Consider the following 23,886-nt stretch of genomic DNA (forward strand, 5'->3'; position numbering starts at 1 on the left):
GTCTTAATGATTAAAATACTACAATAGGGAACAATTTGACAATGATTGAATTTAGTAGTGTAAACCTTGTGATTGTGACCAGTGTATATAGCAAAATCCTAAATACACCGTTTGGTGGTGCGCCTGTCAGATGCTGAACGTACAGATAAGGTAATAGGTAACAGTTGAATATACTATTGGTATCGGTATCGGATTCGACACGGAACTTGTTAATTATTGACAATATTAATTATGTGGAAAACAAAAGGGTCTGGAGTGGTGTAATTTTTAATCTACACCATTGTCCTATATTAGCTATATATAAAGTTGAATTCTTTGATTAGTCGTTTTTACCCGATGACGGCTGACAAATTGGACCTCGTTATTTTAATATTATAGATGTGGAGCAGGATCTGCTTACCCTTCCGGAGCACCTGAGATCACACCTAGTTTTTGGAAGGGTTCGTGTTGTTTATTCTTTAGTTTTCTATGTTGTGTCATGTGTACTATTGTTTGTCTTTTTCATTTTTAGCCACGGCGATGTCAGTTTATTTTAGATTTATGAGTTTGACTGTCGCTTTGGTATCTTTCGTCCCTCTTTTATCAAATTTATGATGCAATGATATTTTCAACTTTTTTTTAACCAACAATTAATAAATCTGAGTTTTATTTTCATATAATGAATGTATATAGGGGGTCGGACATTTATCGGGGCTCTAGTCCTATAACATATGACTTCGTATTCTTATTCAAGGTGGCACATTGATCGCAAGAACACTCAGTAAATAGAAATAGTGAATAATGCCCCGAGGTCATAGGTTATATGACAAATCGGGACTCCAGGGCCGGGATCATGGGGTTTTAAAGCTTGGCATTAGGGATCAATCCTTTCGGGATCCGGGAATTGTTTTCGAAATTTCGGGATTTCTTTAAATTCGGGACCTCGGGATTTCATATTATTAAGCCCTTGATTTCGGGATCAGCCCTTCGACCATGCACGGCTTTCATAGTACTTTTCAAAAGTAAATATTAAATTTCACTCTTTGATACAAAGACCCTTCAAAATAACAAATTAACTATATTGCTGGTAAAACAGCCTTTTCTAGATAAATAGGCCATTTTGCCGGCTTGAATTGAAATATTTTAATCAGACCCGGTAAAATAGCCACTGCCAATTAAAATATTATACCTGTATTGACCAGATAATTTCCGATCAAATCTTTTTTTGATAGTATATTCAATTAATGCTTTTGACAAAATCTAGATTTCAAGGAAATTACTCGAGAAAATAAATGAATGGAATTTATTAGTGAAATTTCAGATCCATTTAAGATTTTAATTCACCATTCAGGTCAGAGTTTTGGTTCCCAAAACATATTTTTCATGGTTGAATTTTAATTTGTTTTTCGTTTTACAAAATCTACAGTTCAAGAAAATACATTGAATACTACAAAAATTATTAAAGTTTAAATAAGTCTGACCATAAATTTTCAGATCAGTTCAGGTCTATTCATTTCTCTGTTCTTTACTAGTCCAGGTTTTGGCATCAAATATTTGTTTTTTATTTGAAAAAACATATTTTTGATAAAGTAGGGTTCATTTAATAGAATTCTTATTTGAAGAAAAAATCCATTGAAAAAAAGCATCAATTGTTATTTGAATAATTTGAGTCATATGTGTTGGGGTCTATTATCTGGGATTCTATTTGAAATGTATGGGGGAGGACACTGCTCAGCAGTATAAATGCATTCCAATTTCTTGATTATCTTCTGTTTGTGTTTTTTACATCAATTTCATGTATCAATTTAGATTCAGTTTTATGTAATTTTTTGATGTTTGGTTTGTAGCTGATTTTTAGCTCACCTGGCCAGACATGGGGTAATTGAAATATGTAATTGTAATTGACTGTAATTAATTACAATTTATCATGTAATTGAATGTAATGTGTAATTGAGCATTTTTTCAATTACATGTAATTGAATGTAATTAATTACATAGCCAAAATTGCCTGTAATTGACAATTACTTTTCAATTACAAGTCAATTACATTTGAAATTTTGGATCAAAAGATTAAATCTTGTGTTTTCTCAAAAAATTATTAAAAGCAATAATCTTAACAAATGTTGTAAGCTGACAAAGAAAAGCCTTCACAGTATACTTTCTGTATTAACACAACCATGGTAGATTCTTCATTTTGTATTGAATGATAAAAAAAATGTAGACACATGCCATAATTTTAAAAGAAACCACTAGGAAGTCACTGTCTTGACCTTAATTAGTAGATTTAGATAGATACTTTAAGACATTGATTTAACATAATTAACTTTATTCAAGGACTTAAATAACCAATAAATATAACCTCTGGCTATTTGTTTTATTACAAACTATATAATGACTGTTTTTATAACAGTTATGTTAAACAGATATAAGGCTAATTAGAGAGAGATAAATATACCCCTAGGGCCTATAGGTACATGTTTAAATTCTTGAAGGGATAATGCATATGACAAAATCTCACTTGCAAAATTTGTTCACTATATATATGAATGTTGAAAGAAAACATTTTATCAGATTTAAAAATGAGCTCCAAGAGTGTACTGGAACATTTTACTGTTCCTGATGACTTCCAAAATGGAAATACTTTCAAAGGAAAATGTATGCATTGTGGCACCCTCATTAGTGGAAGTTATAAAGTTACATCCAACTTTGTTACACATATGAAGGTAATACTATATAAGAATTTTAAAAATTAATAAATTCATAATGCTTCTTTTTCATTTCTAATCAGATTTCATTTATCTTATATCCTCTAATAGCTTACATTTAAATTTGGAAAATATTTTGTTTATTAAATTAATTAGTTGTGATTAAAACTAAAGTTTATTTTTGTTTTAAGAAGTCAGATTTCTAAATCACTTATTTAAGATAAATAATTTGAATAAGCTGGGATAAAAATGAAAATCATTTCAAAAAATAAAAAATAGTGCTCTTTTTTTGTATCATTTACAATCAAATAAATTTAAATAAATGTAAAATTTCAATAGGTAAATTAAAACAATTTAATATTTTCAAGATATTAAATAAGGCCTTTTGTAATTTTCAGAGAAAACACAGAGATTTGTACATTCTGCATTCTGAGAATAAAGAAATTCAACCAACATTGACACAATGCATAAAAAAAAGTGTAAAATATTCACAGGTGCAGACTGGCTGATGGAACATTTGAAAAGCTGATGATGGTCAAATGTAATGGGAAAATGCTTAAATAAGTTATATGACACAATACAAAAATGTATATACTAGTTGAACACTGTCTAATTGTTATAACTATAGAGCAATGTATAATACTTATGTACATATCATAGAATAAATGCATGTTTTCAATGTTTTATCTTAAATTTCCTTTCAAATGTAATTGAAGTAATTAATTACATTTGCCAAGTAATTGGAATGTAATTAATTACATTGGTAAAAAAAGTCAAATGTAATGTGTAATTTAATTGAAGATTTTGTAATTGTAATTGAATGTAATTAATTACTTTCAAATGTAATTGACCCCATGTCTGCACCTGGCCCGAAGGGCCAAGTGAGCTTTTCTCATCACTTGGCGTCCGTCGTCTGCCGTCATCGTCGTCGTTAACTTTTTACATTTTGAACTTCTAGAGAACCTCTGAATGGAATTAAACCAAACATGGCATGAATGTTCCTTATGAAGTGTTGTTACTTTGTAGCCGATCCATCATCCAAGACGGCCGCCAGTGGGGGACTTAGTTTAACATAGGACCTTATGGGAAATACATACAAATGTCTTCTTTTAGAGAACCACAGAATGGAATGAAACCAAACATAGCATGAATGTTCCTTATGAGGTGCTGAACAAGTGTTATTACTTTGTAGCTGATCCATCATCCAAGATGGCCACCAGCGGGGGACTTAGTTTAACATAGGACCTTATGGGAAATACATACAAATGTCTTCTTTTAGAGAACCACTAAATGGAATGAAACCAAACATAGCATGACTGTTCCTTATGAGGTGCTGACCAAGTGTGGTAACTTTGTAGCTGATCCATCATCCAAGATGGCCGCCAACAGGGGACTTAATTTAACATAGGGAAATCTTCTTTTAGAGAACCACAGAATGGAATGCAATATTAAACCAAATTTGGTCTCAATCATTATTTAAGTACCTGTTATGATTAATATCTTTTTTTCAAAAACCCAAGTAGAGTCAGGTGAGCGACACAGGCTCTTGAGAGCCTCTAGTTTTGTGGCACTCTTTCTTTTAAAGTTAATTTGCTTTTTGGTTGGTATTTCTTTCTTTTGGTCATCATGGTCATGAGTATTAATTTGTAATTATGAGGTTGGTAAAGCATTGCTTACACGGAACGGCAAGCTAAAAAGGACCACAAAAAATACTATTGTAAAACAATCCATGAATAAATTTGATCTATGATACAATGTAAAAGGACATATACAGGGGACTTTGGGTGTCAGATATGTATATTGCATCCAAATAATGTGGCAGCAGCTTGAATTGCAATTGATGTAACCCACATACTTCATTTTGTGTACTTCAAAGTAATATGTAATTATGTATATAATATACCTATTAAAAATTTAAAAGTCATTGTATTTTCATAGTTAATAATAGCTTCCTATAGCTGTATAAAGAAACCTATTGGAATGCAACCCGAGTATAAATCTCACTTTCTTTGGTATAATTTTCAAACGTATACCATTATTTTGTTTTTCATTGTCTTTGATAAGAAAACAAAAATAGCAAGTGTTTTTTTTTTTACATTGGAACAACATAGTCAGTGTGGGGCCACTAAGCTAAACTGCCCGCTTTGCACCAGCTGATATAAATGAATGCTTAGGGTGGGAATCGAACCCACATACACCAACTCTGTTGTCCTTTATTTTTAAATGAATTAAAATTTGATCAAAGAATAAACAACCAAACAAATTAAGTATAACCAAATTTAATAAAATGCTCCAGGGCGCAGCTTCATACAACCCCAGAAGACTCTGAACAGTTTGGTCAAGTATCACCGGACACAACATTTAAGCTTGATACAGCTCTGAATTTGGATTGTGACACAGCATAGGTTTCTGACACAGAATGAATGTGGTCTATTAAAGAACTTAATTTTTTTTAAATTGGACATTTATCTTTTATGGTCCAATATCCAAAATCTAAATACATGGTTAGATTCAGCATTTTAAAGAACCTCAAAAATGCAATTTTTAAGGAAATCAAACAAAGTTTAAGTTTGGACCCTTTTGACCTCATATGGACAAATTTGATTACAGGGCCGAAAAATAAAAAATCTAAATACATGGTTAGATTCAGTATATCAAAGAACCCCATATCTTGAATTTTTGTTGAAATCAAAGTATAAGACAAGTATTGTTTTTGGCCCCTCATTCCTAACCAGTTTATAGGGCCATAAACCCTAACATCAATCTCAACCTTCCTTTTTTTGTATGGAACCTTGTGGTACAATTTCAGAAAGATCCATACACTTGCATACAAGTTATTTTCTGGAAACTAGAAAAATGCCTATTTGGATCCCTTTTAAGGCCTTTAATTCCTAAACTGCTAGAACCATAACCCCCAAAATCAATCCTAACCTTCCTTTTGTGGTGTCAAATCATGTGTTCTGATTTCATAGAAATCATAGACTTAACTAAAGCTATTGTCTGGAAACTAAGTGTCTTTGGACGACGTGGATGATGACGCCGGATTACGACGACAACAATATATGGTTCATGCAGAGAGAGTATGGCTAATAGCTAATACCTGGAACGTAGTCCCGGGAACCAGGATACGCAATATTCAAAAACGCGTTCTAGATCGGGCCAAGGACGTATATATATTAGTTATACGTCCTTGATCGGGCCTCGTTAATTCTTTTCTAAAAATTCAATTCCTCTCAATTTCGATAGTCAGCTATAAAAGGCTCCGAAATGACAATGTTAAACAATTCAAACAAGAAAACTAACGGCCTTATTTGTGTACAAAAAATGAACGCAAACAAAATATGTAACACATAAATAAACGACAACCACTGAATTACAGGCTCCTGACTTGGGACAGGCGCATACCTACAGAATGTGGCGGGTTTAACATTTTAGCAGGATTCCAACCCTCCCTCTAACCTGGGACAGAAGTAACATTACAACATAAGAACGAACTTACTATAAAAATCCGTTGAAAAGTCGTAACACAAATAGAAGTGGATGTGGTCGGGAACTTGTACATCCCAATAACAAAAAAGACACTCGGTACAGATCTGAGAGTACTCGCAGTTAACTGACAGCTATTTCAAAGCCACTAACTACTAATAAAAGAATCATGCATCTAAGACGTAAGGCATTAATTATACATGTATTTAGTATAATTATAATAATCTAGACGGTAACACATTATGTTAAACTATACTATATGCTGCAGCATCTTGCAGAGAATGCATGTTTGGGATACTTAATTTGCGTAAATGCACAAATGTCTCCTGTTGTCCATTCATCAGGTATCAAGCTGGTATTGATGATTGTTGAAAAATTGGTGAATAATAATATGATAGCTGCTAATTCATTTGATGCGTTTTGTTATTTGATTTTGCCATGTGATTATGGACTTTCCGAATTGATTTTCCTCTGAGTTCAGTATTTTTGTGATTTTACTTTTTATATTTTTTAGGTCTATTTTTTTTTACGTTCAGTGATTCTATGGCCTATTTCTTCTGGCCCTCATACTTTTTATGTATTGAATCCATATTCTAATTTTGTTCTCGCCCATACTTAAGTAGTTATGTATTTCCATTTTGGATGTAACGGTTTGTAGCCCCAGTCCCACTAGACCACGATCGCACCACGCTCACCGCGATCTAAATTAAATTCAGATCGTGGTGAGGTCGCGGCATGAGCGGCATGAAAATGTAAATTTTCGTTGCTTTCACGATGCTACTACGTCCTCATTTCGCTTCTACAACGATCCCGCTACGATTATAACACGTTCTCACCGCGCTTATTCTGCTACCTTACTACGCTTATCAAGATCTTTCTACGCTCATCACGTTCTCACTGCGACCATACCACGAGTTATCCGATTGCAACACGATCTTACCACGCTTCTACTGCGATTAAAGCACGTTCTTACCACGATTACACTACGTTCAAACCGCGATCTTATTACGATCTCAGCAATAACGTCATCGTGTTCCATATCAATACAGTATCATTCCTTCAGTTCTATTTCTGATTAATACGTGGATTTCTCGAAAAAATACAGTCATGCCACCAAAATCTACTAGAACACGTGGGCATGGTGTTAGGGTTGATGTAGAGGCAGATGGAGCTCTGATAGTAACGAATCTTGATCAAGTAGAGATGTCGTACCGATCAATCCGACCTAAATTACAACCTATTGCTGGTCCATAAAGCTGAAATGACGATATTTCAGTGAACGATAGCAGATATGAAAAAAATGTGTCAATGGATATAGGAAGATGTGGTATGAGTGCCAATGAGACAACTCTCAATCCAAGTAACAATTTTTAAAAGTAACAATTATAGGCCAAGATACGGCCTTCAACACGGAGCCTTGGCTTACACCGAACAGCAAGATATAAAAGGCCCCAAAAATTACTAGTGTAAAACCATTCAAACGGTAAACCAACGGTCTAATCTATATAAAAACAAGAAGCACGGTTGAGCCGTTAGAGAAAATGGACAAGAAGTCCCGATTACATACAGACAAACGAAACCTGGAGAGAACTAATATATTTTATGGGAAAATGACAATGAGAATAATGGTCGTAGTATGAACGTAGTCAGCTCGTAAGAAGAGCGTGATGAGGACGGCAAGGGCGTGCTAGAATCGTACTATGGTCGTGAACAGCGTGGTATAGTCGTAGTGGAAGCTTAGTTTGGTCGCGGTGAGAACGTGATGATCGTAGTGAGGTCGTAATAACGTCGCAATGAGATCGTAGCCCACTTTCTCCGAATAGAATCACGTTTTCGCTACGCTCTCACTACGATGGTACAGCGACCTTTGCGATCTTACTACGATCTTAGTGCGCTCTCAGTACGCTTCTACTACGACCTGATTTCGCCACGACCGCACCACGATTGTTTTGAACATGTTCAAAGTTTACCACGCTCATCACGATCTTGAAGACCTCACCACGACCGTGATACGACCTTACTGCGATCTACACGATCGTACTACGATCATCAAAATTTGCATTTTTTTCACAGATCGTAGTGCGATCGTGGCCTAGTGGGACTGGAGTATAAGTGGTACAGATTTATAGTTGATGTCTTCTTAGTTGATACAATTATAGTGAAATGTTCGTTCAATGTCTTTGCTCTGTCATGGTCGTTTTTTTTGCTGGTACTAAGACCTGCTTTAGTCTTTAGTTGTATACTTTGCGAGAGTTCTTTTTTATCTGACCTAGCCCTGATAAGTGAGGTTTTCTCGTCACTTGGCGTTTGTCGTCCGATTTCGTCTTTTACAAAATTTCTCAGTCTCTGAAACTACTGGGCCAAATGGTATTGAACATATGTCTTTCAGGGAGTCGCCTGATAGTTTTGGTTAAACTTTGCAACAATTACCATTGGTATATCTAATTTAAAAACTGTGTTGGATAACCCTTCCTGTCAGCCAAGTTAGCCGACATGGCTTAAATTAAAACATAGGGATAAAATGCAAGTGCTGTCTATTAAGAAACGCTATGAATAACGAAGACCTGATGTGAAAAACATGTCTGATATCTGACATTTAACTCGGACTTCTTTTAAAATGAGTTTTACTGTGCGTATGCTTCATATGTGTTTCTTTTCTCCATTGGCTAGAGGTATAGGGGAGAGTTTGGATCTCACAAAACATGTTTAACCCCGCAGCATTGTTGCGCCTGTCCCAAGTCAGGAACCTCTGGCCTTTGTTAGTCTTGCATATATTTTTTTTTAATTTAATCTCATTTATATGTTTTGAAGTTTAGTGTGACGCCCATTTTCACTGAACTAGCACACAATTTTATTTAGGGGCCAGCTGATACCACCTCCGGGTGCGGGATTTTCTCGCTGCGTTGAAAGACCCATTGGTGGCCTTGCGATGTTGTCTGGTCTTAGGTCGGGTTGTTGCCTCTTTGACATATTCCCCGTTTTCATTCTCAATTTTATTAGAATGTTGAGCTCTACCTATAAAAACAGTCAAATGACTTCTTACAGGAGTTATCGACCTTATTTGACGAATTTTCTCACTTGCATGTTCGCCTGTTATATTGAAATATATGGTAAATAGATAAAACTTTTAATAGCAAAAATTACCAGCAACACAAGATCTATTGATTCGTAGTTCTTTATTTCCCCCCTTAAATTCCGTCTATGTAAAAGTTTCTTTCCGTTTCCGTTCCGTTTTCCGTTTCCGCCGTTTAGCAACACCCATTTCAACGGAACTATTAAAGTGAGTGGAAATGTGAGGAGAAATATCTCAAGCTGATTTATAACAGGCAAACGAGTGTCCGAGTACTAAAATTGTACTTGAGTACTCGTTGCCATCGATCCTACTTTCTTTGTATTATTTCTTAACAAGTTTTAAAAGCTTTGTTAGGGAAAATTTGTTGTATAACATAAAAGATATAAATTTGATATATTGGTCATATAAAGACAATGCTTTACTTAAAAACAGTAAATTTGATAAACTTTAAGATTTTTTAAAAATCTTATTGGCTTTGAACATGTCTGGGAAAATCAAGGAACTTTCAGTGGCGGATCCAGAAATTTTCATAAGTGGGGGCCCACTGACTGACCTAAGAGGGGCCCGCTCCAGTCACGCTTCAATGATTCCCTATATAAGCAACCACATTTTTTCCCAAAAAGGGGGGGGCCCGGGCCCCCTGCCCCCCCCCCCTAAATCCGCCTCTGACTTTTTCTAAGCCGTCTAAATCATAATTTCATTTATTGTCAAAATAACTACAGTAAAGATTTTTAATTATTTGGAAGAGTAACTTTATAGTGACAAATAAACAGGCGGAAAGAAGTTGAGAAACTACCGTGAATTTAAAACAAACGTTTGTAGGGAAAAATATTTATGATTCACAGATATTGACAACCATTACAACATTTGTTAAGATAAGATTAGCAATGACAACTTATATATTGAAAGAGATGGTTATCTGAAACTACCCTTAGAGCAGAGGATTTGTAAAATGTGTAATTTAGAAGTTGAAGATGAATTTCAATTCCGATTATTGTACCAAAGTGAAACCAAGGGATGAATTATTTAAAAACGGTATGTCTGTTATATATACCTTCTTTTTCTGAATTTTCTGAGTTTGAGTAATTCAAATTTATCAGTAGCACGGTATAGGCGAGTGACGTTAACCATGAAATTAAATTTTTAATGCACCTACCTAACACACGGCTAAATCGTATATCATTTGAAAGCTACAAATCTGTACTATCTGTTTTGCCCGGTCGTAAAAAAAATCGTACGGTGCAATTTCCGTCAAATCAAGATCAAAGGCCAAGGACGAATAAGGGCATATTGTCTAAGATTTCAGCTTGATTGCATAATATGACTTTTATATACTTAATTCACATATGCAAACAATTTAAACTTTTAGCACAGAGATTAACAGTCATCAATCAAATGCATTTTTATATATTTAAAGCGTGTTTTTGATAGACATCACATGTTTCCTGAAATTCGAGTAAAAGTTAATAAAATGTGCAAAAACACAATTTTTTCTTTCTGGTGCAACTGCTAATCACTTTAAACTAAGTAAAACCCTGTAATGACTATCAAAGAAGTTTTTGACATCATAAATTTCCTAAAATTATGCTTACTTCTAATCAAACAGCAAATCAAAACAACTCATACAGTTGCCCCAAATACCGCCATCTGCGAAAAAAAGCTTTTAAGCATTTCTTGCAATTCAAAAATTGTATGTGGTCAAAATAAGATTTAATAAACAAATTCTTAAGAATCTGAAAAATTCAAAGTAAAAAAATATGTGCGCGAATCATACTATTGCTTGAAATAAAGGGGGCGAAACTAAGAGATTGTAATCTGCATTGAAACTACCCGACTGAAATGAACATCTTTCGACTTTTCTAATTGTTTGATTTGTAGCTTCATTATAAATATTGATGTAGTGAAAAACCTTTTTATTTATTTAATGTGAACCATAAAAAAAAGAAATTGACAATCTAGACAAAAATAAATAGAAAATTATTTGATGAAAATTGAAATTTCAAAGAATTAAAAAACCAGGAAACAAATCATAAAACTATACTTCTTGATTGATTAAATTGCGTTGTTAATTGTTTAAATGAATTAATTCAGCAAATAAGAATAATTTTGAATAAAAAAAAAAATCCATTAATACGCAACAGTTCTAGTTACAACTAGACTTCCTGAATAGCTTGAATGACTAGTCCATTTTTCATACGAGGATGAATTCATGCAAGAGTTTCTGATGACGACTGGAAAGAAGCACCATTATCTTGAAACTTCACTTTCAACTATATAGATGATGTCATCTCACTGAATAGTGCCAAATTTGTGACAATGTTGGACTCATAATTTCCATTGAAATTGAAAATAAAAGACTCAAGACTCAACAGATATAGTTTACTCTATCACGTATCTTGAAAACGACGATGAGGGTTGGTTGAGAACAAGTTTAACGACAATAGAGATGAGCATAAATCAACCAATTAAAACACTCCTTACTACCAAATTATAAATTAGTCGTTTCTATGTAGCAACATTTAGTACTGCAACTGACATCGAAAAAGACGCTTAGTTAACGAGTTTAATGGTCCGGAATAACACACGGCTGCAAATTGTTTTAAACGATAGAATAATATCTATATTTTAATTTCCGTCGGGTCGTAAAAAGTTTCTATGGTCACATTTTTGTATTTTATCCCTTTAATGGGGATACCCCTCAATTTACGGTTTTGGGTAGTTACCTTAAAATCCAAAAATATATTTTTTGGTTAAATTTCCCGCTATTTTCGTAAATATTTTCTATGCACATATCATCAAGGATCATCGGAATGATGAAGACATAAATATAATACCATCTCCAAGTAAAACTTTCAAACTTAAAGTTAGCGGTTTTTTAGATAGAAATTTAACGCGTTTTTCTTTGAAAACGAGAAAATATATGATTCAAAAATAGTATTTGACATTTGAGAGGACAAAACATATTATTGCGATACTGCATGCAAATTTTGTTGGGCAAATTCCGAACAATTTTGTCAAAAACTCAAAAATAAAAACATCATTTGTACCTTTTTTAATTACGGAAATTTCCTATCCGTCAATCAGCTCCACCATTTATTTTTTCCTTCACCATCAATTTGATAGTTTCGATGTGATTATGTAGATTTTGTAGGAGAAGTTAATTTATTTTGAGTGATTTGAATATATATAGTGGTTCTTTCGTGTATTTTCTGTAAATAAGTTATATTTTTGTTAATAAAATTTTGACTTTATATAAAAGTTAACCAAATCCTTCGGATAAGAGGTTTTTCCGGATAATGACTAGTTGACATGGTGTGAAAATACATTGTATGTCAATGTTTAACCTCAGAGCAATTAATATGCATGCAAGTGGTCGGGGGAAAAGTACTATTCAAGATTTGCAGAGATTTGGTGTGTGACAAGGTGATGCTAAAACCAACTTCTCTTAATATTCTACTTTCCGTGGGCGAATAATCAGTGATGTTATGAGACTTGCACCAGAAGGCAAAATTGGTGCGTCTTTAAATTAGATTGATTGATTGATTGTTGGTTGCTTAACGTCCAGTGACAAATAGTTCATGCATGTTCAGGACGAGAACAAGTTAACAATAAAAACAATAGGTAGGTTTTGTCATAATAGAGGTTATTCGGGATGATGATCGTGAAAATTTAGACTGCCACTGGAAAATGATGGATTGGGACAGAAATTTTCCATTGCAACATGCCACCTTCGGACTCCTCAAAGAGTTGATGCAAGGGTTTTTAACATGCAAAGAACGTGACACTCCCTTTACACGAGGCATCGGACTTAACGTCCCCATTCTGACCGGACGTGACTGCGAACTTGATACATCCCGCACAGCCAAACGGACGCCCCACTTCGTTTTACTGCCGGTCGGGAGAAGACCAAGTGACCATATTTCGTTTCCGCAGTCACCCTTGGGGAACTTTAGATTAGAAACAACAGAAATCCATACATGTGATCAAACTGATCGACATGTATCCTCACAACCTAACACTTTTATACGATCTCGCGCCCAGTTTCTTCCTTGTAGTTTGGATATGAAAACAGGGTTTTTGTGTAAAATACAAACCTTTAAAAAAAAACCCAGAAAACTACGCAAAACTGAGTCCTCTAAACGTGTTGACAGTCTTTTAAGTTGTGCTTATTAATGTGAGTAATCATTTATCCATGTAAAACCAAGTACTTATTGAAGTCAACACCTGTGCAATTAAGTAAAACAGTTACTGAAAAATTAGAATTTGAACTTGCTGTCAGTTCATTAATAACGATTGTTAGTGATGTGATTTGTTCTTCCATAAAAAAAAAAACCTTTCTCATGTAGCACATCCTCTATATATACCGATCAATTTTACCCAAGATTGTCTCTGATGCTTACCAAACTGCCAAACTCCAGAACTAACTAGATATTGTGACACCTTTCAATTCAGACACAGTGGGGCCAAGGGATATGAAATATAGAGTTTAGCTCTGAACTCAATTTAGGGGATGCCATATCTGCTGCAGGAAAATTGAAGTCTATGTTAAGACTTTCAGAATTACACCAAGGTGTGTCTGAAAATATAAAGGATACAATAAAAGAAGAACAATTACTTCACCCTGCCACCAGTGCTCTTATGAGCTATGTCCTCGTTTTGGTATTTCTATGGAAACGCATAGCTTGTTAATAGATATAGGAAGATGTGGTATGAGTGCCAATGATACAACACACCATCCAAGTCACAATTTATAAAAGTAAACCATTATAGGTCACGGTCCGGTCTTCAACACGGAGCCTAGGCTCAAAAGTTCATTTGTTAGTTAATTGATAAAAATAACACAAAGGCGCTTCTGAACCGTATATTGTCCCTAAAGATAACAAAAAATCGTAAATGAATGGCTATTACAAAATCAATCGTTTCTGTAGCAACATTCGCCCCTTTATATTTTGGATTGGCAGTGCAGATACATCATGCATATGCATATGGGAATATGGGTCACGAACATTGATCGAAACTTTGTACTCACATTTCTTTTGTGTTTCCTATGCAAAGGTAAGACTATATCTGACGAGTTTGACCGAATCATGACGATATTTACGCTCAAGATAGCATTTGTACTCAAAAACTGTGTTTGCTTTGAACAAACTCTGTCCTGCGCCGAACTTGTTCTTATAAAAAAAGGGAAGTGTCTTGTAATGCTAATACGCGTACTGAATCCGCATATGATGAGTAAGAGATTGATTCATGTCCCTATTTTATGAATACTTGAGCTATTGTGTGTCGCTTTTAAAAGTTATATAAGGATCATGACTGATTTTGAATTACAACATTAGAAAATTGGCATTGCATTGTATAATTTTTCATCCTTCCCTTAAAAAATTAATGAGTTAACTTTTTTACCAGGATTATCCCACTAAAAAAATGTTCATGCACCAAACTGATTTTGTTTTACACTCAATTTTTTTTAAACCTCGCATTCGCCTCGGGTGACTATAGTATATTTTGTGTTATAACTGCTCTGTCTAGACTTTGCAAATACACAATATGTATTTATCTATAACTAGATACTAATTTTCACAAAATACACAACCTTTAAGATGCAAAATTAAAAACACTGTTTCAGCGCTTGAATTTTGTTTTTTTCAAAGATAGAAAAAATATTGAAATAATTTGATAAACTGGTGTTTTATACTTTAGAAAATAATTCTGTAATATACTATTATAGTGAAATACTATACACAATATGAAAGTTTATGGATGTGAAAAGGTCAAGGCCACTTCTTCTTTTGCTATGTCTTAAATGGAAAAAAATCAGAAGGTTCCAAATCAACGCCATTTTGTAATGGCAGCTTTTCATATAAGAAGTCGAATTTGTCGTTTTAACATCGTTTATACCATATGCTTATGATTGAATCGTTTTTGTAGCATTCTATTGAATAAATATCAGAATATTTCTCCTTTTTGTCCTTGTGGTTGAAATGTTGATATTTTTAGGTCTGACCTTTGGCCTCAATTTCACAAAATTGAGACCACTCTGGATTTTTACGACCCAACTTTTCTTATTGCACACGTTTTCCTCTTTCCATTGATATATAATTTAGGTGTGTGTTCTTCCGGACCATTAAAGTTTTAAAAAATGAACTCTGGTTGCAGTACTAATTATAGCAACGCCTGCATATCTCAACTACTAAAGGAGGAGACCTATTTCATTGAGCCTCAACTCCTCTGAGACAATAACAAGTCGGAAATATTTATGATATGTCGTATTTAAATGTAGGGTTTTGTATTTCCTTAATTTGTCTTTGCATGCTCAGTCGACGTACTGCCCGCGAAATTAAATGAAACTATTTATCTGAACACTTGCCCAATTGTAACGCGATTTCGCGGCATCTTCTTGTGGAGTATATTTCTCCCGAGTTGATACAATTTTCCAGAGCTTGCATGTACGTTCACGATTTATTTTCGTGATAGTGCGTAATTGCTCACAATGAAGATGTTAAATAAAGGCAACTACTAGTATAGTATACCGCTATTCAATAGTCATCAATCGATTTACTAGAAACTGAAACAAATCCGGGTCACAAACCAAAACCGAGGAAAACGCATCAACTATATATATACAAGAGGAACACAACGATGTAACAGAAACACTGAACTGCTACAACAACAAACCCCAACATACAAAGAAACAGATTATTCGATACCAACTGCCATATGCCTGACTTTGTACAGGACATTTGAAGAAAAGTGGTGGTTTGAACATGTTTTTAAACCAGAGTTCAAATGCAAAGTTGGAATCATCCCTTTGAAAATTTTATGGACGCCACTACGAGTTGGTTGACAATTGTAAAATATTTGTTTCGCCAGATGACGACTGATAAGTTCCAATCGACGTTACCAAAATACCGTCATATCTGCCTTGCATGACACCTACCCACTAAGGCTTGGCATCGAGTTAGGAATTAAATGAGCCACAAGACGGGTGTCACATGTGGAACATGAACTGCTTACCCTTTTGGAGTCCCTGAATTCACCCCAAATATTTTTGGGGGGTTTTTGTTACTCAATCTGTATTTTTATATGTTGTGTTTTGTATACTGTTGCTTTGTCGTGTTCGTTTTTTTGGCCGTTTTGTCAGTTCGTTTTCAATTATGAGTTTGATGTCCCTTTGATATATTTCGTCACTATTCAAGTAGTCAAAGGTTTTAAAATTGTAGATCATTGTAGCTAAATGTATCATAATAACGATTTGGTTCTATATATACATCACAGTGAGCAAATTAAGTTATTTTCGAGGATATTTGTCTTATTGCGTTATTCTTCTTCACTTTGCTTTGAGGCAATTTTTTGCCGATTTTCATTACTGCAAGTTAATGTCTTTAAAGTAAATTAATACAAAAAGCACAATCAACATCTTAAACCATGAATCAGATAAACTTAATTAAAACCATGAACAAAATAAAAGTAAAGTCTAAGAGACGAACAACAGTTCACAAAATACAGCACACCATGAAAACGATCACTGCCTAAACAGCGAAGGTTCTTATGAGGTCAGGAAGGGTATTCAAGTTTTTCATTTTTTTATTTTACAACTGCTTATAGTGTTTTACATACACAATGACCTGCATTTGTATTTTAAAAGTTTATTTTGAAAATACTCAAAGCATCTTTTATTCAAATAATTAAAGCGATTAAACTTCTAAACACACTTAATATTACTAACACGATTTTAGACAATAAGAAGCAGTAGCATTATATTTTGTTCGTTTACATACCGCTTTAGACAACCAAGTGTTTCTAAGCAAGGTTACTTTTTTCAATGTTACCTACGATTTAGTCGCAAAGTCATGTTTGCATTTAAACATGATTACAAAAAGTTAATACGTTTGACTTCGTAAAAAACACATTTTTACCTCAACTAGCTCGTATATATTCTTTTCGAACTTTAAATACCCCTATTTGTATTATGGAAAATCATTCTCCTCCCTGATATTGACAATAAGCGATGTGCTATCTTAACATAGAATAACAAAAAGATCGCTATTTGCAGATGGCAGATTTTTGGGCAACTGCAAACACTTCAATAGAAGGCTGTTTTGTGAACAATAATTAATTATTGCATCTTAAAATTCAAAACAAATATTCCCTGACCTAAAACATATACATTTATCTATTTTTTTTTAGCATACAAATATCGATTCCCTAAGATATATTTTGCTTTTGGAACAATTTTTCATTTTTTTAAGATTTGCGATAAATTTCAATTTTCGGGAAATATTGCGCATCTAACCTCTATTTTTTTTGTTTGATTTGGAAATAATGTATCATGTTCAATAAAGTTCATATGATCTTTTGAAAAAATTTATGGTACAAGAATTATAAAATGGCTTTTTGTTTAGTAATCGCAAAAAATGGAATGTTTATTCATAACCTTTGACCTTTATTTTACAGAAAATGCACCGTACGATTTTTTTACGACCGGGCAAAACAGAAAGTACAGATTATTAGCTTTCCAATGATATATAATACAGCCGTGTGTTAGGTGGGTGCATTAAAGTCGATAACTATAAGCGTCTTTTTGAAATAAGTCACTCGCCTAGTAAGCAGTATAATGATTTAGATATATTTAAAATATGTATTTTCGGTGTCAATAAGATGTACATCATGTTTGATATCATGAATCTTTAAAACAACTTGTATAATGAATAACAATCACTCACTGTATCATGTGTATAACATACATACATTTTATTTCTGCTGAATTAAGGTTCATGTGGACCCTATGGCTAAAATGGCCGTATTTTCACCTCAAAATTTACTCTGAGTACAGACACACCTTTGCATCTGTAAAAATTTTCAGGCATAGCATGCCCTAGATAAATAAATTTCAAATATGTTTTATGTTTTAGAAAAACCAAAACTTACCAGGATTTTGCCGTGCACTTTTTTTTCATTCCTCCAGAAGAGGCCAAAATAAACCAAGTTGGGAAACAGGTTTGAGAACTTCCCTACAAGGTAATTATTCAAGTGAGCTGTTTTGTTTGACATGGACATGAGATGGACAATAGATACCTGACAATAATTGGTTATTTAAACTGTGTACCTGAGTGGACCATATCAAGGTAAACTCAACTGTTTGTTAATTTTATCATCTTCTGAAGGGACGAAAAAAGTGTACGGTAAAATCCAGTTAAGTTATGAATTTTCTAAATCATACAATGCATTTGAATTCTATTTATCTAGGGCATGCTATGCCTTAAAACTTTTCCAAATGCACAGGTTTGCCTGTACTCAGAGTAAATTTTGAGGTTAAAATACGGCCATTTTAGCCATAGGGTCCACATGAACCTTAAGGTTCATCATAACCTTTTGGCTAAAATGGCCGTATTTACACCCCAAATTTTAATCTGAGTACAGACTAACCTATACACCTGCAACAGTTTTAAGGGATGGCAGGAACTAGATATATAAATTTTAAATGCATTTTATGTTTCAGAAAATTATAAACTTTTCTAGATTTTGCTATCCATTTTTTTTTTCGTTCCTGCAGAAGGTGCAAAAATTAACTAAGAAGTGAAAACGATTGAGAAGCTCCCCACATATAATCAATGTTGTGAGTTGTATTGATTTAAATGGACAATAGACACCTGTAAACAATAGGTGATTTAACAGGTTTAAACTGTGTAACTGAGTGGACCGTATCAAATGAAACTCGGGTGTTTGTTTATTTTGCTATCTTCTACAAACTGGAAAAAAATCAACATCAAAATCCAGGTAAGTTTTTAATTTTCTGAAACGTAGGCTTCGTATAACTTTTATATATCAAGTTCCTGCCATGCCTTAAAACTTTCCTGGATGTACCAGTTTGTCTGTACTCATAGTAATTTTGGAGGTGTAAACACGGCCATATTTTTCAATTCCTTATGATGAACCTTAAGGTCTATAAGCAAGATAAAAAAAATTATTACCCGTTCTTTGTAGTTCAGCACATGGCACTGTCGTGTGGGTATTCAATTTGAACTTTAGTTTGGTTTTTATTAGTGTTATGTGTATAGAGTTGGGTAGTCTATAGGCGTTAGTAATTGGTAGAAGAAATGTAATTTCAACCGTTTGAAGGAACTGATTTAGATTGAAATTAATTTCTTCTAGTTGTCTGCCCATAGACCGTTATTTGCATTCCCGCGCTTCATGGGATATATCCATTCAGCACGACATGGCCGACTCGATTAGACGTGTTTTCCCAGTTAATTTTTTTTATCTTGCTAATGTGAATTTATTTGAAGTTATGATAAATGTTTTGATTTCAGTAGTAATTATAAATTACTGACTATATTTTGTCGACATGATATTATGTATCATAATGTGCAATTAAAATCAGCACATGGCACTGTCGTGTGGGTATTCAATTTGAACTTTAGTTTGGTTTTTACTAGTGTTATGAGTATAGAGTTGGGTAGTCTATGAGCGTTAGTAATTGGTAGAAGAAGTACTGTATTCCCGTCATGTAATGTCATCATTTAAGCGGTATATTTAACAATGCTATAAAGCGTGAAGGTTTGGCTAGCCACAAAATCAGGTTCAATCCACCATTCTGTCTTAAAATGTCCTAAGGAATATGGCAGTTGTAATTGTAATCTAACAGTTCGTTTTTATGTAAGTTGCATTGTTGTTTGTTTTTGTTGCACTTCTGTTATTTCATTGTTTTCCTTTTATAGTTGATGTGTTTCCCTCGGTTTTAGTCTTTTACTAAGATTTTTTTTCTCTCAATCGATTAATGACTATTGAACAGCGATATACTACTGTGGCCTCTATTTGTAACAAAACATATATTGGAGTTTAACCCTGTTTTTAATTTTTGCGACGTTTGATTTATATATGTATATATATATATATATATATATATATTAATTGTTGAGTTAGATTGCTGATAAATAATAAATACATTGTGTATGAAAATAATAATATAACATCTACACACGCTTAAAAAACACGTGTCTCATGTCTATCTCTAGATTCACCTTCCGTGACAAGGTAACACTAAGACTATTGAAGTTATATTTTTATATAGCGGATGTGGTCGATTGGTCTAGAGCGCTGGACATGAGGCTAAGCGATTGGTGCTGTAGTGTATCAAAGGTGTGAGTTCGAATCCCGCTGAGGGACGGACAAAAATTTGTCAGTAGAAAATCTAACTCTAACACTGTTTGGTGTAATTTTCAGACTTATATATATATAATATATATATATCTCCAGCCGATATTTACGCACAGCATAGTACGTCAAAAAAATCATTAAAGAAAAATACTAGGTGAGTAATTATGATATCATAGCTACCTAATATGATGTGAAAACGCTAGAACAGAACACTCTAAAATAGCACGTTGTGCATCAGTTTCAATTATACCATTGACCCGCTAAAGAATGGCAACATTCTAAAAGGATTACTGTTTAATTAATTGCAATATACACTTGCAACATTACCGTTCAATTAGTAAATAACTTGCAAGGTCTTTCTTACTAAGCAACGGCACTCTGATGAATCTCATAATTTATCAAGGTTTTGTTCGGGTTCGTCTTTTAAGTCTATATTTCTATGGGTTATGTGTTTTATCATTTGATTTTGTCATAATTTTGATAAGGGACTTAACGTTTTGAATTTTCCTAGGAGTTCAATATTTGTGTGATTTTACTTTTTAATTACTATGAAAAGATATGCAAATGGTCTCAGACATTAGCTCGGCATCATCATTAGTAAACACATGGTAAACTGTTCAGAACAATTGTAAAATCATGGAGGTTTATTGTTGTCATGGAGAAGTATGACATCAATAGTAATTCAATAATGTTACAGTCCTGTAGATTCAGAGATCGTCACCAGATTTTTTTCTCGGTTTTTCAACATTTTCTGATGATGGGAAACAGACGACTTTCATTATCAGATTTGCAAAACTTTTTCAGCCCCATTTAATTGACGAAAGACACGCCTTTGATAATCCGATTTTTTTTCTCATAAATACTTTTACAGCTTTATCTAATGGAGAGAAGCATACGTCTTTCATCATCAGTGTTTGTCAATACTTTTACAGCCCTATCTGATGGAGAGAAACATATGCCTTTCATCATCATTGCTTGTCAATACTTTTACAACCCTAGTTTCAATATACAAATATGTGAATAAACACAACTGTTGTACATCATTTGTCGACGGATTTTAAATTTGATAAATTCATCTTTAAGGATGTACTTGAGGTAAGGTGAGGTTAGGTAAAAATCAATAAATTAAGAAATAAAAATTGATACTATAAGCTGGTAGAGCATCAATTAAAGATAAAGATAAGCTAAACATATTGATAGGTCATGGACCTCCTTTTCGAGATATTTGAGATTTAAAATATTGCGGGAAAAGTCTGACTCGGATTTTTGGATTAGTATCATTTGGGTCTCAAAACAAAGGAAAGAAAATCAAGAATCTTCTAAAATTTTGGTAAATAACCTTTCAAGAGGTATTAAGTCTTATATGTAAGAAAAAAATGAGTGTTATGGGGCAAAATATTTACATTGTATTGTATGGAAAAACACCAAGGAGTTCGAACATTTGACACAAATTCCAAAACCTCACCGAAGTACATCCTTAACATGAAATATAGATTGATTATATATTTATATCATAAAGTTGCGTTTGCTATTTTATTTATTATGTCTGTTTAGTTCACGCATCATTGTAAATATAACGGAAATTGATGAGACTGTCATCAAAGTGAGAGGGTTAGCGCTATAAAACCAGGTTTAATCCACCATTTGCTACATTTGAAAATGCCTGTACCAAGTCAGGATTATGACAGTTCTTGTCCATTCGTTTTTGATGTGTGTTGTTATTTGATTTTGCCATGTGATTATGGACTTTCCGATTAGATTTTCCTCTAAGTTCAGTATTTTTGTGATTTTACTTTTTAGAGGAAACTTGTGTGATCAACGCGCAAATCACCTACTGATCATAATACACTTGAAAAACACTAGAGGCAGGAATATGAATCAAAAGGAAGTGATCAGGGCCTCTCGAATATGTTAGACACTGGCACATTCTGTATGTAACTGTCCCAACTCAGAAAACAATAATCAAGTATTTTCCTTTGTGGCAGTGAATAGGTTTTTCACTTATTGTTTTGTACAACAGAACTATTTCCAAATATTTTTTTCGGGGCCTTTTAAAGCTATTTATTCGTTATGCTGTAAATGGCCGTGCATTGACCTATATTTGTTTACTGTTACATCATTTGGTTGATAACAACTGTCATATTCTTGACGTGGTACAGGCATTTTCTCATGACGAAAAATAGATGATTGAACCTGGTTTTATAGCTAGCTAAATCTATAATTTGTATGACAGTCGCATCAAAATCTTTTATATAGACGATATGTGAACAAAACAAGCAAACATAATAGGTAACAATGTCAACAATATAGGTGTACTTTGTTTTATAACCTTAATAACTATAAAACAAACAAAATTGTATCAAAGAATAACAGAACAGAATATAGACAAAGCACACTGGCGACAATGAAAGACCAGAATACAAAAAATAACCATAGCACAATAACCAGATGTACAGAGCAACGTTAAAGGGACATCACAAAAAAACAGACCAAACAGTATAAGTAATATTCATAAAGACAAATTAAAGAATACTATAACACGTTATTAAGATATGAGGAACCATGACAGTACCAAGAATCTATACTTCAAGACCATCGCGTATTATTTATTTAATAATTATGGAATATTTATCAAAAAGGGGTTGGTACCTGGGGCGTTCTTTGACATACCCCTGGTTTTTCTGCTCAGGCACTGGTGACGTTATACAAAGTTTGAGTAGTTTTTGCATGCTCTTGAATATAGAATAACTTTGGAAATGTATCACCCATATACAGGTGAAGTTGGTACATTGCTTTATAGGTGGGGGACATTGATACTACAAAATTTAAATCGTCTCGTTTGTCATAGATTGTGGTACTGAGATGACCATGTATGTCACATTTGAGTTTTAAGTCTGAAAATGGGGCGGAGGAAGCAGTGTCTGTTGTTTCTTTAAATTCTCATTACTGACAGGAGGATAAAGTAATGTAACCCAATCTGAAAAGTTTGAATTCCTAATGTGAAGTACATCATCAATATATCTGAATGTGAAATTAAATAAACTGGCGTCTTTTATCTTCTTGTTTTGACAAGTGTCAGAAAAACTCTGATTCATTTGAAAAAAGTCAGCAGAAAAGGCGCACAGTTTGTTCCCATGAAATGCAGACATGAAGTGTCGTGCAAGTCTTTGATGGAGAATTGTCTCAGTGGAAATCATTCTACATATTCTATTTTTAATAAGACACAGTGACGTCAGAGTCAATGGTGTATAATTGTCACAGTGGCAATCATTCTACATATTCTAATTATTATAAGACACAGTGTCGTCAGAGTCAATGGTGTAGAATTGTCTCAGTGGCAATCATTGTACATATTCTAATTATTATAAGACACAGTGTCGTCAGAGTCAATGGTGTAGAATTGTCTCAGTGGCAATCATTGTACATATTCTAATTATGATAAGACACAGTGTCGTCAGAGTCAATGGTGTAGAATTGTCTCAGTGG

General features: G+C 33.7%; 1 protein-coding gene and 1 long non-coding RNA gene across 4 annotated transcripts in view; both read left to right on the forward strand.

Moving 5' to 3' along the window:
• LOC139499653 (double-strand-break repair protein rad21 homolog) overlaps window positions 1-23,886 on the forward strand; it is a 127,973-nt gene that overhangs the window by 59,575 nt on the left and 44,512 nt on the right. The window lies entirely within an intron of this gene.
• On the forward strand, window positions 1,854-3,363 carry LOC139499638 (uncharacterized). The gene is made up of 2 exons (XR_011658234.1): window positions 1,854-2,702; window positions 3,083-3,363. It is a non-coding gene; the product is annotated as an uncharacterized lncRNA (long non-coding RNA).

The sequence above is a fragment of the Mytilus edulis genome, chromosome 12, assembly GCF_963676685.1.
Source record: "Mytilus edulis chromosome 12, xbMytEdul2.2, whole genome shotgun sequence".
Taxonomy (NCBI): Eukaryota; Metazoa; Mollusca; class Bivalvia; order Mytilida; family Mytilidae; genus Mytilus; species Mytilus edulis.